This window comes from Lepus europaeus, chromosome 4 (assembly GCF_033115175.1).
Source record: "Lepus europaeus isolate LE1 chromosome 4, mLepTim1.pri, whole genome shotgun sequence".
Classification (NCBI taxonomy): domain Eukaryota; kingdom Metazoa; phylum Chordata; class Mammalia; order Lagomorpha; family Leporidae; genus Lepus; species Lepus europaeus.
The window spans coordinates 129,486,379-129,499,101 of record NC_084830.1 but is presented as its reverse complement, the minus strand read 5'-3'; the positions used below and the strand labels follow the sequence as shown (position 1 = coordinate 129,499,101).

At 54.9% G+C, this 12,723-nt stretch overlaps 1 protein-coding gene across 5 annotated transcripts in view; it reads right to left on the bottom strand.

Moving 5' to 3' along the window:
* Positions 1-12,032, bottom strand: part of TNIP1 (TNFAIP3 interacting protein 1) — a 53,865-nt gene extending 41,833 nt beyond the window's left edge. Inside the window, exon 1 of one of the 5 annotated variants that reach the window (XM_062188816.1) lies at positions 11,935-12,032. The gene's annotated coding sequence lies outside the window, so the exon portion shown is untranslated. Of the gene's footprint in view, positions 1-5,677; positions 5,938-11,934 lie in introns of those variants that run through there. The other 4 variants (XM_062188817.1, XM_062188818.1, XM_062188815.1 and 1 more) reach the window with 4 other exon arrangements.
* Between the last annotated feature and the right edge of the window lie 691 nt (positions 12,033-12,723).

Sequence of the window (12,723 nt, the reverse complement as noted above, 5' to 3'; positions counted from 1 at the left end):
CCAACACTGTAACTCCACGCTTAAGGAAGGAAGACGCTGCTTTTGAGAATTCCTTTCACACCAAATATGCTGGGAAGAGAATTTAATGGCCTCAAATCTTGGCTCTGATCCTTCTCTGACTGACCTTGGGTGGGCCTCATGTTCCTTGTTTGTCTCTACGGAAATGCTATAAGGACAAGTAGGAGCCACAGAGCTCCCGAAATCTTAGAGTCCTACCCAAACAGCAGTGAGAATGGCTATCAAAGGTCTAGGAAGGGAAAGGCTAAAGAGGTGAGATACTTAGATCAAAGCAAAAGATGCCACAAATACGTAGTTTTTGAAAAAGTTAAATAGGGGTCAACCCTGGGCTTAGTAGGTTAAGCCTCTGCCTGTGTTGCCAGCATCCCATATGGGTGCTGGTTTGAGCCTTGACTGCTCCACTTCTGATCCAGCTCGCTGATGATGGCCTGGGAAAGCAGTAGAAGATGGCCCAAGTCCTTGGGCCCCTGTACCCATGTGAGAGACACAGAAGAACCTCCTGGCTTTGGATCTGCCCAGCTTTCGCTGTCATGGCCATCTGAGCAGTGAACCAGTAGATGGAAGACCTCTCTCTCTGTCTCTCCCTCTCTCTGTCTGTGACTCCGCCTCTTAAATAAATAAATATTTTTTAAAGAATTAAATATACTGGCCGGCGCCGCGGCTCAATAGGCTAATCCTTTGCCTGCGGCGCCGGGTTCTAGTCCTGGTCGGGGCACCGGATTCTATCCCGGTTGCCCCTCTTCCAGGCCAGCTCTCTGCTATGGCCCGGGAGTGCAGTGGAAGATGGCCCAAGTCCTTGGCCCTGCACCTGCATGGGAGACCAGGAGAAGCGCCTGGCTCCTGGCTTCGGATCAGCGCGGTGCGCCGGCCACAGCGTGCCAGCCACGGCGGCCATTGGAGGGTGAACCAATGGCAAAGGAAGACCTTTCTCTCTGTCTCTCTCTCTCACTGTCCACTCTGCCTGTCAAAAAAAAAAATTAAATATACTTTATTGTAACACCAAAAGGCTGGCAATGATCTAAATGAACAAGAAAATAAATGCAGTGTGGCATTTTCATATCAAAGAATGCTATTCAACAGGGAAAATGAAAGAAACAAAGCCACAGATACAAACCTGGATGAATTGCACAAATATAATATTAAGCAAAACAAGCAAGTGGCAGAAGCAGACAGTATGACTGCATTTGAGTAACATTTTAAAAGACACAAAACAATACTATATGTTGTTTAGAGATGCACTCATTTATAATAAAACTATAAAGAAATGCCAAAGAATAATAAACACCACATTCAACATACATGTTTCTTCTGGGGGGAGGGGAGGGAGGGGTGATCAGGGAGAAAGTTCAGGTGTGCAGAAAATGTGTTAGTTCTTAAACCGACAAATGGGTGCCCAGGGGCCTGTAGGTCACTCCTTGTATCTGAAGACTCCTTAACAGTTTCTTAAATTCAGTGTCGGCAATCCCAAGGGTCAGGACCAGGAGGTGTAGCACTTGCAGAGGCAGAAGGAGGAGTGTGGAGGGCTCAGGGTCCCCCAGAACACTGGCAAAGCTGGTGGTGATGAAGGCCAAGGCCAAGCGGCTCAAAAGCCAGTGGAGAGCCAGTAAGCACTCAGCAGAGAGCAAACCTAAGGCCCCTGACTCATGGGACAACCCCACATCTGCCCTAAAAATACCAGTGCTGGCCCTGAGCTCAACCCCCGCTGACGTGACAGGCAAACACACACACTATCTGCCTGCACCGCCTGCTCTGTCCATTATGCAGGTGCTCAAGGACACAGGGTTCCTGCCTCTCAGGCCACAGCCTGAGGGTGAGGGCCAGCTGTTCCTTGCCAGTCATCCCTTCCAATCAAAAAAGTGAGTGTCCTGAGCCAGTCACGAGAAAAACACCAAGGACTTCCTGCACTGACCACGGGGGCTGCCAAGGTCTGTCTCTGGGGACTGGGAGCTGTGCTTCCCCGCAGAACAGGGGCAGTTGCTCTCTGCTTCCCTGGGTCTTCCTCTGGCAGGCTCCTGAGAGCCCCCAGGAGACACTCCCTCCACAGATGGACAGGGAGACAAGAGGCAGGCACCGTGGGCAGACACGGGCAGTGGCAGACGCCAGGGCAGTGGGCGCAGAAGAGCCTGGCCCAGTGGGAAGACACAGGGAACTGCTTGAGCCAGAGGCTGTCCCATCACTGGTTTGGTTGGGGTTTTTGGGAACCAGGAGAGAAGGCCCTGAGATGCTGGTGAGCATGGTCCCTTCTAGGTGTGGCTGGGAAAGCAAAGCCAGCTAAGGGCTGCAATTTGCCGCAGGAGGAAAGTAAACCCAGGCTTCTGGTGGCCCCTGGCATGTTCTTACCATTCTGCACTACGGCTTCCCCTCCCTCAAGTGGTCCAGAGAGCAAGGAGGGAGTAAGAAGGAGGTGAGGAGGGAAGAGCCTAGACTCCAGTGGGCACAGAAAAGGATGTCTTGCAACATCAGAGGGGCTCCCTGAGCCAGGGGGTCAAGCAGAGGGGTGCTGTAGCTGCTGCAGGAATCTGGCCACATCTCACACTATTCCAAATAGCAGCAAAGCAAAGGGGGACCCCTCCAGAGAGGACACAGCGGAGTCCACAGGTGGTACAAAGTTGAAGGCAAATTACCCAGAGGTGTGAGCAACCAGCCCATTTTCAGAAGTCCCTCCCACTGGAATCCCTTCATTACGGTTAACAAGAGCCAGGTACTAGCACTCCCTGAGCGCTCACCACGGGTCTGCCCTGGGCTGGGTGCTTGGTGCCAGCGGTCTCATGATGAATTCTTGTCCCTCTTGAAGGTAAGGCTAGCAGGGCACTGAGCTTATAGATGAGGAAGCGGAGGCCCAGCATGGCAGAGGCAGCACCCAGCAGGGTCAGAACACCGAAGCACTCGCTCTGTCTGCACCAGGGGTTCTCAAAGAGCAGCATCAGCCTTCCTGCACCCCCAACCCCAACTGGATCAGCTGCTCTAGGGGTGCAGCCCAACCATCTGTATAACAAGCCCCTGCTACTCTGGAAAACCAACCCATCTATGCCTGGGACCAAGGCCTTTCAGGGTATTTCTTGGCCCAGTCGGTCCATTCCTGCGACCCAGTGAGCCTCTGTACAAATCTTCTGCCTTGCCTACTGCATTCCAGCCGAGGGCCACGTCCTGCTCTGCATGTGGTCTCCCTCGGGTCCCCTCCCTGATCACCTGTGCCCCTAAGTTATCCCACACTCCAGCCATACATGCTGCTGGCCAGACGCCCTGCTGGCACACGATGCCTTCCGGGTAGTGCTCGCTGCACACTTCTCCCCACTCGACTACAAGTTCCTGGAGGGCAGAGCAGTTCCTCGTGCACCTGTGCACCCTAAACACTCCACAGCACTGAGCACAGGGGGCCGGCAGGAGGTGGCTGCCCATGACCACGTGGGGGGAAATGCCACGGGACAGCAGGTGCCGCTTCTCACCGTGCCTGCCCATCGCCACACCCTGGTATCCTCATCTCTGGAATGCACCAGGATTCCGGTTTCTTCTCTTCTACTCATTTATTGCACAAACCTAGCAGAGCCTCACCCGGACATTCTTCTCCAGGGACACACCTGTGAAGGCTACACAGGTCCCTGCTCTCATTCTTAAACTCTAGGCAAAGAGAAAGACAATAAATACTAAAACTAACTATGCGACAGCCACTAAGTTCTGAACTTATGCTTTCTTATTTGGAAATAAATGAGATTACTTCAGAGCATCATGAATGTATATTTAAAAAAAAAAACAGTAATATGACAGAAAGTGAAAAAAGGGGCTACTTTGCATAGAAAGGTCAGGGAAGGCCCCTCGGAGGAGGTGACATTTGAGCTGAGGCTCAACAGATAAGGAGAAACCAGCCATGGGAAGGTTTGGGGAGAGGCGTTCTGGGCAGAGGGACCCACACGCCGGGCGAGAGCCTCAGCGCGCTAATAAGCTTAGCGTGGCTCAATCACAGCACATGCAAAAGGAAAAGTACCCAGCCGGGGAGGCGGACAGACACCTCCTACCACGCTGCCCTGCTCCAATCAGGTCGGCCTCCCCCAACAAGGATATCCGGGCCCCAAGGCACAGGCAGCGCTGGGAGTGAGGGAATGAGTCAGACCCCACGGCTTCCTGGGGCCCCAAAGGACCCAGTATGGGCAGCTGGGGGCAGGTGGCAACCCTCCGCACGAGTGTCAATGCACATCCACAGGATACGCATCGGGCTGGGTGGGAACAGCATTCAAGTACACAGAACACAGGAGTCTCTGGCAGCAGCTTCCAGGAGGGCCTGATCAAGTGCTTCCGTCAAGTGCCACGCCAGGGTCACTTTATTTGCCCAGAACCAAGCCAGGACAGCAGTCCTGGTTGCTGGAAAGGGGAACAGGGACCAGGGCCCAGGCTTCCTAGTCTCCGGCAAGTCCTAACCTGCTTGGGCCTCAGTTTCCTAAGAATTGAGGCTACAGTACAGCTGTCAGGCTAAGCAAGACACTGACCACAAGGCAGTATGCAGGGCACAGGGTCCGTGTTCATAAATGCAAGCTGGTAGAGTGATCCTCATGGGTGTTTCCATGGTTCCCTTTCCTCTGCGGCAAAACAGGGCTCCAAAGACAGCGCCGCAGGGCTGCTGTGAGTTTGGGCTGGTCAACGCACCACCCTCCTAATGAACACGATGTCAGGAATTTCAGAAATTTTTGAGTGTCCCCTTTTCTGACCTCTCATGAGATGCCAAATTCCCCTATACCACAACCCACTGTTTGGAAAATGAGTAAGTGCTGATTAAATGCCAGTTTGACGACGCTGTGAAATTAAAATGATGTATCAGGAATCCACACACTTCTCTGCACTGTCATTCTGCAAGGGGCCGGGGATGGACGCAGCGGACGCCTCTGTATCATCCACAAAAACCCCTCCCTCCCATGACCAAAACACAGCCTCTCACCCAGCCCCACAAAATTCCCACCTGCTCCTGTGCACACAATTAGTGCATGTGCAATGCAAGCGCTTCCACACGTTCTCTCTCACACACAAATGTCCTACAGTGCAAAACTCACCCGGTAGGTCAAAACCCCACCCCCAAATCCCGGAAACTCACTGCATTCCCCCTGCACATGCACACAACTCTCTCTCCAACAAAGCGAGGGGTTCAAATCCCAACTTCACAACTCACTAACATGGGACCCCAACCTCCAAGTGCCTAGGATTCTTACATCGTAAAAAAAAAGGGGGGGGGGGAAGAGTAATAATCACGTTTAAGATGGATGTGCGCTTAACACACATAACGCGTTGAAATCAGTACTTGGAAGGCACCCAGTAAGTTATTACTATTTTCCCGTTCGTTACATGTGCACACCGCTTTAAAACGTTACACGAAACTAACGACGCCGCCAGGGTGCCTCAGGCTCCACCGGTTCACAGCCCCTCGCCCGGGTGGGCCCTGGCCGCGCCGCGGGGGTCCCGGCACGCTGCCCCGCGCCGCTCCCAGCGCGCAGTGCGCACGCGCGCCCCGCACCCTCGGCGCCGGCCGGGTAGTCCCACGCAACGCGAGCTCCACTGCCGGAGGGACTCTGGGGTCCAGGCCAGACCTCCCACCGACGCCACGTCACTGCCGAGACTCAGATCCTCCGCGATCCCGGCCTCCCCCTCCATCCCTGGCCGGGACAGACCAGCTTACCTGAGGGCAGGGTCTGGGGGGGCCAGCGCCCCCCTCTTCGGGTCCTGGGACGGGGCAGTGGCCGGGGCCCGGCTCCGGCCCCGCAGCACCCCTCCGGCTCCCGGACCAGGGCAGGGGGACAGGTCCGAAGACGAGGAAGTGCCCGCCCCACCCCTGGGAAAGTCCCCGGCGACTGACAGGCCGCTGGCCCAATTGCGCCGCGCGCTCCGGGCGGTTCGCGGCTGCCGAAGGGGTGGGACGGCGCGAGGTAAACAGCGGCCACCGGGCTCCCCCGGTGCTCAGAGCCTGCGGGTGGCCGCTGGGCTCCGGCCTAGCCCCTCGGCGGCCTTCTGCTCGGGCAGCGGCCTTTGACGTCGGCGCGCCGCCGTGGCGTCGGCCCGGCCTCCACCACCACCGCGCGCCGGAAGTGCCAGGCTGAGGCCTGCGGCCAGCTCGAAAGCCGGAATTTCAGGCGAGCCGCGGGGACCACCCAGGCCCTTCCCGCTGGCGGCCGGTGGGCCGCAGCCAGGGCGCGAGGGGACTTGCCAGGAGGCACGTCAGCGTCTAGAGCTGAGCCAGAGCCGGAGCCCCGGGCACTGCTGAGCCGCTGCTCTTAGCAGGTCTGGAGCCACAGGGACACTGACAGTCACCCTAAGGAGGTGGATTTTCACCGTAAAGCGCTCGGGTGAGGCTGGGTGCAGAGAGATGTGAAATCCCACGGGGCTAAATCAAGATCCAAACCCAGATGGGCACATCCAAAGCCTGCTTTCTAGCCTGCAACCCAGGCTGTGCAATGTCCCACATCCGATAGGGAACGGTAACTTGCTTTGGAGTTAAACATACCTTTGGTAAGCCCATCACTTTATTTAAAACAAAGATGTTTCAGTTCCAAAAAGGAGGCAGGCCTTGGATGAAGAACAGCTCTTAGCTGGGCAGTGAAACTGAACGCTCAGCCCTAATGCTTTGGAGGTCGACTTGAGCCCCTCTCCCTCAGCTTGCAGCTTCTCTGTCTTCACCTCCACCTGTACAGGTCAACTCCTTAGGAGAGATCAGCTCACTAAGTTAGGGGAGTGACAGAGGGTCAGGCTGGCCCACGAGAGCCTAAGGCCAGGGATCACCTCCAAGCTTCACAGCCCGATTCTGATTCTACTCTGAGAGTCTCACAAGCGCTCCAAACGCTGCCCCAACAGAACAATCCCTTATCCATTGGTAGACCCCAGACAGGTCAGAGCCCACTCAGCCGTCTTCAGAACACAACAGCCTCTTTTACCACGGACCAATCAAGGGAAGGCGCCCAAGCACTGTGGACCAACCAGAGACCGGCCCACAAACTGATCTTGTACACTCAACCCCAACTTCAACCTATAAAATTCACCACCCTTGAGTCCTTAGGCAATTCGGGAATTAAGCCATCACCAACTTCTTGCTCTGCATGTTGCAGAATAAACTCCATGTCTCTCCCTCTCTGTTGCTCTTTCAAATAATTATTTTATCAAAAAAAACAAACCAAAAAAAACTTTCTTTCACCACCGGGCTGACAGTGGTTGGTCTACTGTGCATCAGGCTAGTGAATCTAGGTTTCTTTGGGTTCTACAACAGTAGCTTTATGGAAAACCTTTTGCATAACACCTGCTTCCCTGGAACTTTTCAAAATTTCATCACTCCAGGCCCTCGGCCCTCGTTCTTAGAAAGGATTAGTGGGGAAAAATTAGGGGGACTATTTCATACATGCCCTCATTTTACAGAAGGAACACTTGTCAATCAACTGTAACTGTCAACACACAGAGACACCTTCCCAAGTATATGGGATTCCCTTTTAGGCTTTGTGTCATCCTGGGGTGTCTTCAGTTATTTCAAAGGTATTATCAATTTCTCAGAACAATTTTCTAATAAGTCATTTTAATTATGGAAAGAAGGGGTCAGGGTTGTAGCACATCAGGTTAAAACACTGCATGCCACTCCGGCATCCCATATAAGCACTGGTTCCAGTCTTGGGGGCTCAACTTGCAATCCAGCTCCCTGCTAATGCACCTGGAAAAGCAGCAGAAGATGACCCAAGTACTCACGCCATTGCCACCCATGGGGGAGAACCGGATGGAGGTCCAGCCTCCTGGCTTTGGCCTGGTGCAGCCCTGCCTGTTGTGGCCATTTGGGGAGTGAAGAAGCAGATGAAAGATTCTCTCTCTCCCTCTCCCTCCCTCCCCACCCCTCTTCCCTTTGAAATAAATAAATCTTTTAAAAAAGCAGTTTGGGCAAGAAGTACATGCATACCTTGATTCTAAAGAAAAGCAGGTCATGTGTGTGTGTGATAGATGGATGCAAAGACCATGCAAAGTGCCACTGAATGTCACCACTGGAGGAGGTGACAGCAAGATTGGAAGTCTTGAGTCCTGTTCACACAGCTGCTGCCGCACACCCTCTCCACCCATCTCCTCCCCAATGCCAGTTTTCTTGCTTTCAGAAGCCTCTCTTCCTCTTCCCCAAGTCTTCTCCACCCCCACCTCTTGCCATAAAGACAGATTTTCTTTAATACGAGGGATTTCCTCATTCCTCACTGTTTCAGCTGTTTTTGCAAAACTGGCCTTAGAGAGTTGGGCAAGCAGTTTAACTCCCTAAGTGCCGAATGACTCCTGGGTGGACTTGTCGGGCGAATGCCCAGGCTTGACACATCTTGGTCGCCCGGTGTTTGTGTGTGTACATGTGCATGCCGGGTCTGTTTTGAGGCATCCTCTTTTAACAGTTACAGCTTGTGAGGAAAGTCATCCATCCCAAGTCACGCCTGCCCGTAGCCCTCCCATCCGTTTCCCTCGGCTTTGACTTCTGAACATTGCACTGCGGAGACCATTGATCATGCTCCCCATTTTTCACATAGGTAAACTGAGGCCTCTATGCACAAAAGGACTTGCTCAAAGCCACATATGTTGAATAACACAACAATGGTTGGAACCCAGGACCTTGGCTCCCAGTCCTGTGTGCTCTGTCCACTATACCATGTTCTCTTCAGCATGCCATGATATTTTTACTTAGTTGCAAAAAACTCAACCCTGTCATGAACATAGACTATGGATCTAACAAATGGGGCTCCAACCCCTACCCAACCACTTATCACCTGGCTGGCCTCTCTCAGCCTCTGGTTCCTCTCTGCAAACTGGGGATAACTGCACCTACCCCTCAGGTGATTGGAGGATAAATGAGATAAGGCAAAAGTTTAGCCCGTAGTAGGTGCTGGGGAAATGATCGAGGCACATACATTTGGTTTGTTCAGTGGGTAGAACTCCATTGTTGATGCAGCTTCACCAGGCTGCATCCCACCATCCATATCCCCTGTGGGGTAGCAGGAACGGGAGACAGCAACCCCAGCTTGGCACTCCCTGCCACCCCTTGGCCTGGAAGGGGGTTTCCAGGTCAGCAATCTGGGCCTGATGCTAGGGGCAGAGTGACTCAGGCAGGTGGCAGCCTCCTGCTCTTGCAGAGTGACAGCAGGCAAAGCCCCACCTGGGAGGAGGAGCAAGTTACCCGTGCTGCGTTGTGTTGTGTTTTGTTTCAAAGCACACAACTCCCCAGTCTCCTTTCCACCCCTCCCTCCTCCGCCACTGTCTCTATTGATGTGGCTCCAAAGTCAGACCCAAATACACATTTGAAGAAAATAAAAGGCATACCAAGAAATCCACCTGTAATCAGTTGATCTCTAAATAAAGTCCCAGAAGGTGGTGGAGGCTACACCCAGGACGCATCAAAAAGTAGCATTTATGGAATATTTGCTGGGTAAGCAGCTCACACCTTCACACGCGGTGTCTCCCAACCAGCCAGTGAGGGCTGGGTTATCATCCCCATGTCGCAGATGAAACGGGGCCTCCGAAGGGTTCAATGACTGCCCCGTGATCTCACAGAGCAACAAGTAGCTATAGCATGTAGAGCTGGGCTCTTAAACTCAGTGCTCTAAAACATCATGCTGTGAAGTCTTGCCAGTGAGCAAGACCCAGGACTCAGAACGCCAGCTGTGCAAGGGCCTTTGGAAATGACTAAACCCAGCCTTTTCCTTGTGAGGCTGGAGCCACCCCTAGGGCCAGAGAAGGGCGGGAGCCCCCAGGTCTCACCTGCAGTCTGTGATTAAAACTTGAGCCTAGGACCCCAGGCTCCTGCTCCCAGCAAGCACAATGCTGCTCTCACGAACCCACTGATGGGAAATGGTGTTTCTCCATCAAACAAGCATATGCCTTCTACCCGGAGGAGAGTGGGTGACTCGAACCCAGGACAGGCAGCTAGTAAACTAGGAAAAGAGCAGACCTGGGTCCCTTCCTTGGCTGCACAGCCCGAGGCAGTCTCAGGAATGTAAAGCCCTGTAGTGGATTCTAGGTACTTTTTGGCATTGGGTGTGTACGTACATTAAAGAGAGATCTGGGTGATAGTTAAATGAGATAATGCACTTTGAGCCCAGGATACTAACTACAACTGTACCAGGTGCATTTTTTTGGTAAGAAGTAAATGAACGAACAGGGTAAACGGCCCCCAGCTTCCCTCTCTCAGCCCACAAAGGCCTCTGATACTCTTTCTTCCCACTTCCCAAGTAGCTGTGCAAGGAGAGAGCAAGACAATCATGCCTGTGCCCATTCACGTGGCTTCCTAAGGCGCATGAAACCACTTGATACCCACAGCTTGCCCCTTTCCCAAGAGACCCATCATGTGGGGGTTAAGATGTGGCCTCTGGAGCCCATCAGCCCTGGGCTTCAAACATAGTCACCTACAAGCTCTGTGCCTCAGCGTCCTTAGCAGTGCCAGGAAGTCCCCATTGGTGCCTGACCCACAAGGCACTGAGAATTCAAGCCACGAGGCTTGCCCTGGGCGAAAGGCAGCGGGAGCATGTTTCTCCTCCCCCCCCCCCCCCAGGGGGACACCAGTGGGACAGCTTGCCCTAAACCTCACAGAGAGTTCTTGAGGGTGCCAGGCCTGGGAGGCACTGCTGCTGACGAATTCTGCAGGCTCCCTCCTGTTGGCGTCTTTCTCCATCCCAATGGTTTCCCCATGTCCCTGGGCCTGCTTGTTGCCCTTTGGTTTCTAGGACACGCTGGAGAGAAGTCAAAGTGACACTGGGGGAATTCCCAGCCTTGTCACATACATGGCCTAGCCAGGCGCCTCCCGCGGTTCCTCCCTAGGAGTCCTGGGTCTCCCCGGCTCCAGCTTCTCTCCCTCTGGCCTCCCTGGCTTCAGGTCAAGGCGTCAGCTGGATACGGGCTCAAGCCCAAACCTGCCCTCTGTCCTTCTCCTAGAAGTGGGAAGAGGTCAGGCGGCCGGCCCAGCCCCTCGGGGAGGCAGACCCACACAGCTGGAGTGTTTCCCAATCCCGGGAAGCCCTGACCGGGCTACACATTTTCCTCCCTGTCTTTGTTCGTATCTCCTCTCCCCTTGGCCCCTCCTTGTTCTCCCTCCACTCTTCCGCAGCACAGACACCACGGTGAGCCGTGGCCCCTGCCCCTCGCCCCTGCTGGCCGGGGACTTCCCTGGGCTGGGCCTCTGACCAGCTTTGGAAACTCTGGACTCTTTGTAATCAAAGAGGAGGCTGCCTCACCACTGCTTTGCCACTGCCTGCCAGCCCCGGCCCACTGCCAGTGCCTCGGGCTCTCAGCTAAAGGTCCACCCACAGAAAGATCCAGCAGCCCCGGGAGCAAAGCAAGTGGCAGACAGGAGAGAGCTCCACTGACCCGGTGTTCAGGAGGGTCCCAGCTCTGTCACATTCCCCGTTGCTCTATTCCTAGCCAGCTCTATGCTTCCAAAGTGCTCAGCACACACTCACGTCCTCCCTCTCAAAAACGCACCCAGATCATACACACAGCACGCTCACTGAAGTGCTGACACGGACCTACCCAGGAGCCCTCATGCACCTGACACGCTCGCACACACGGACGCACACAGCCACGGCCGCGCCGGGCAACCCGACTCCCTTCTCTCAGGGGAACAGTAAAACCAGAATAGCCCTTTCTTTTCCTTGTTTTTGGAAAAACTCGCAGCAACTGGAGAGAGAAAGACTGGCTGAGAAGGCAGGGCAGGAAGAGGAAGAGGGAGCGAGAAGACAGGAGCCGAGGCCAGAGCTCAAGGCCTGGGAGTCAGGAAAGACAGAGCAAGCCGGACCGGGGGCAGTGCAGCCCAGCTGGCGGGAAAGGGGAAGGCCTGGTGGCGGTGGCTCCCAGCAGAGAGCTACAAGAGTCTGGCAGCCCAGCACCCTTGTCCCCTGGTCATCCTCCCCTGTCACGGCCCAGGCAGCCCCAGTCTGGGTCACTCACCTGGGGCAGGGCAGGGGCAGCGCGGGCATGTGCAACAGGGGCTGCTGTCCCCGTGAAACCGCTCGGCTGTGTGTGCTTCTGCAGGAAGGAGGGCTGGGCCGGGCCAACTTTAGGCAGGAGGGGAATTCCCCACGACGGCGGAGCCACGCAGCCCCACAGGGCCGGCGAGGCCCATCCCAGCCCTCTGGCAGAGCACAGGGCCCTTCTTTGTCAGCCTCCACCTGTCACTTCCCGGACTGGCTGTCACTGGCTGTGAATTCCAGGGCGGGGAAGGGGCTCCAGGGAAGAGCCGGAAGCTGCAGTCTCCTTGGCCCGTCTGGAAACAGGCACGGGGCAGAGCTTCTATTTCCTCCTTGGCCTAAGGTGGGGGATTCCAGAGCCCAGGGCATGGAGAAAATCACCCTGCCCAGCCCATATCCTCCTGCCCCATTCCCACACCATCAGTGGGACTCCTTCCCTAGCATGTGCTGGACACCTGCCGCCCAGGGAGCAGCTCAGTGCTGCACTCCCAGCTGTAGATTTGGAGCAAGTTCCCACTTCTCCCGAGACTCAGTGATCCCCTGCTGTACAACCGGGTCAGTAAGCCTGCGGTGCCTCACTCCTATGAAGGGAAAGTAAAAGGATGGCTTACAGGCGGCTTTAGCAAAGCACTGTACCAGCACGAGGTCTCGGTTCGCCTGTGCAAAGGTGCCAGGGGCCGTCGGTATGAATGGCCTCTCCTGCTCATCCCCGGCCCCGAGCTTCTGCCCTCTCCCAACAATACTCGTAGACCGCTGAGCGTTCAGGTGT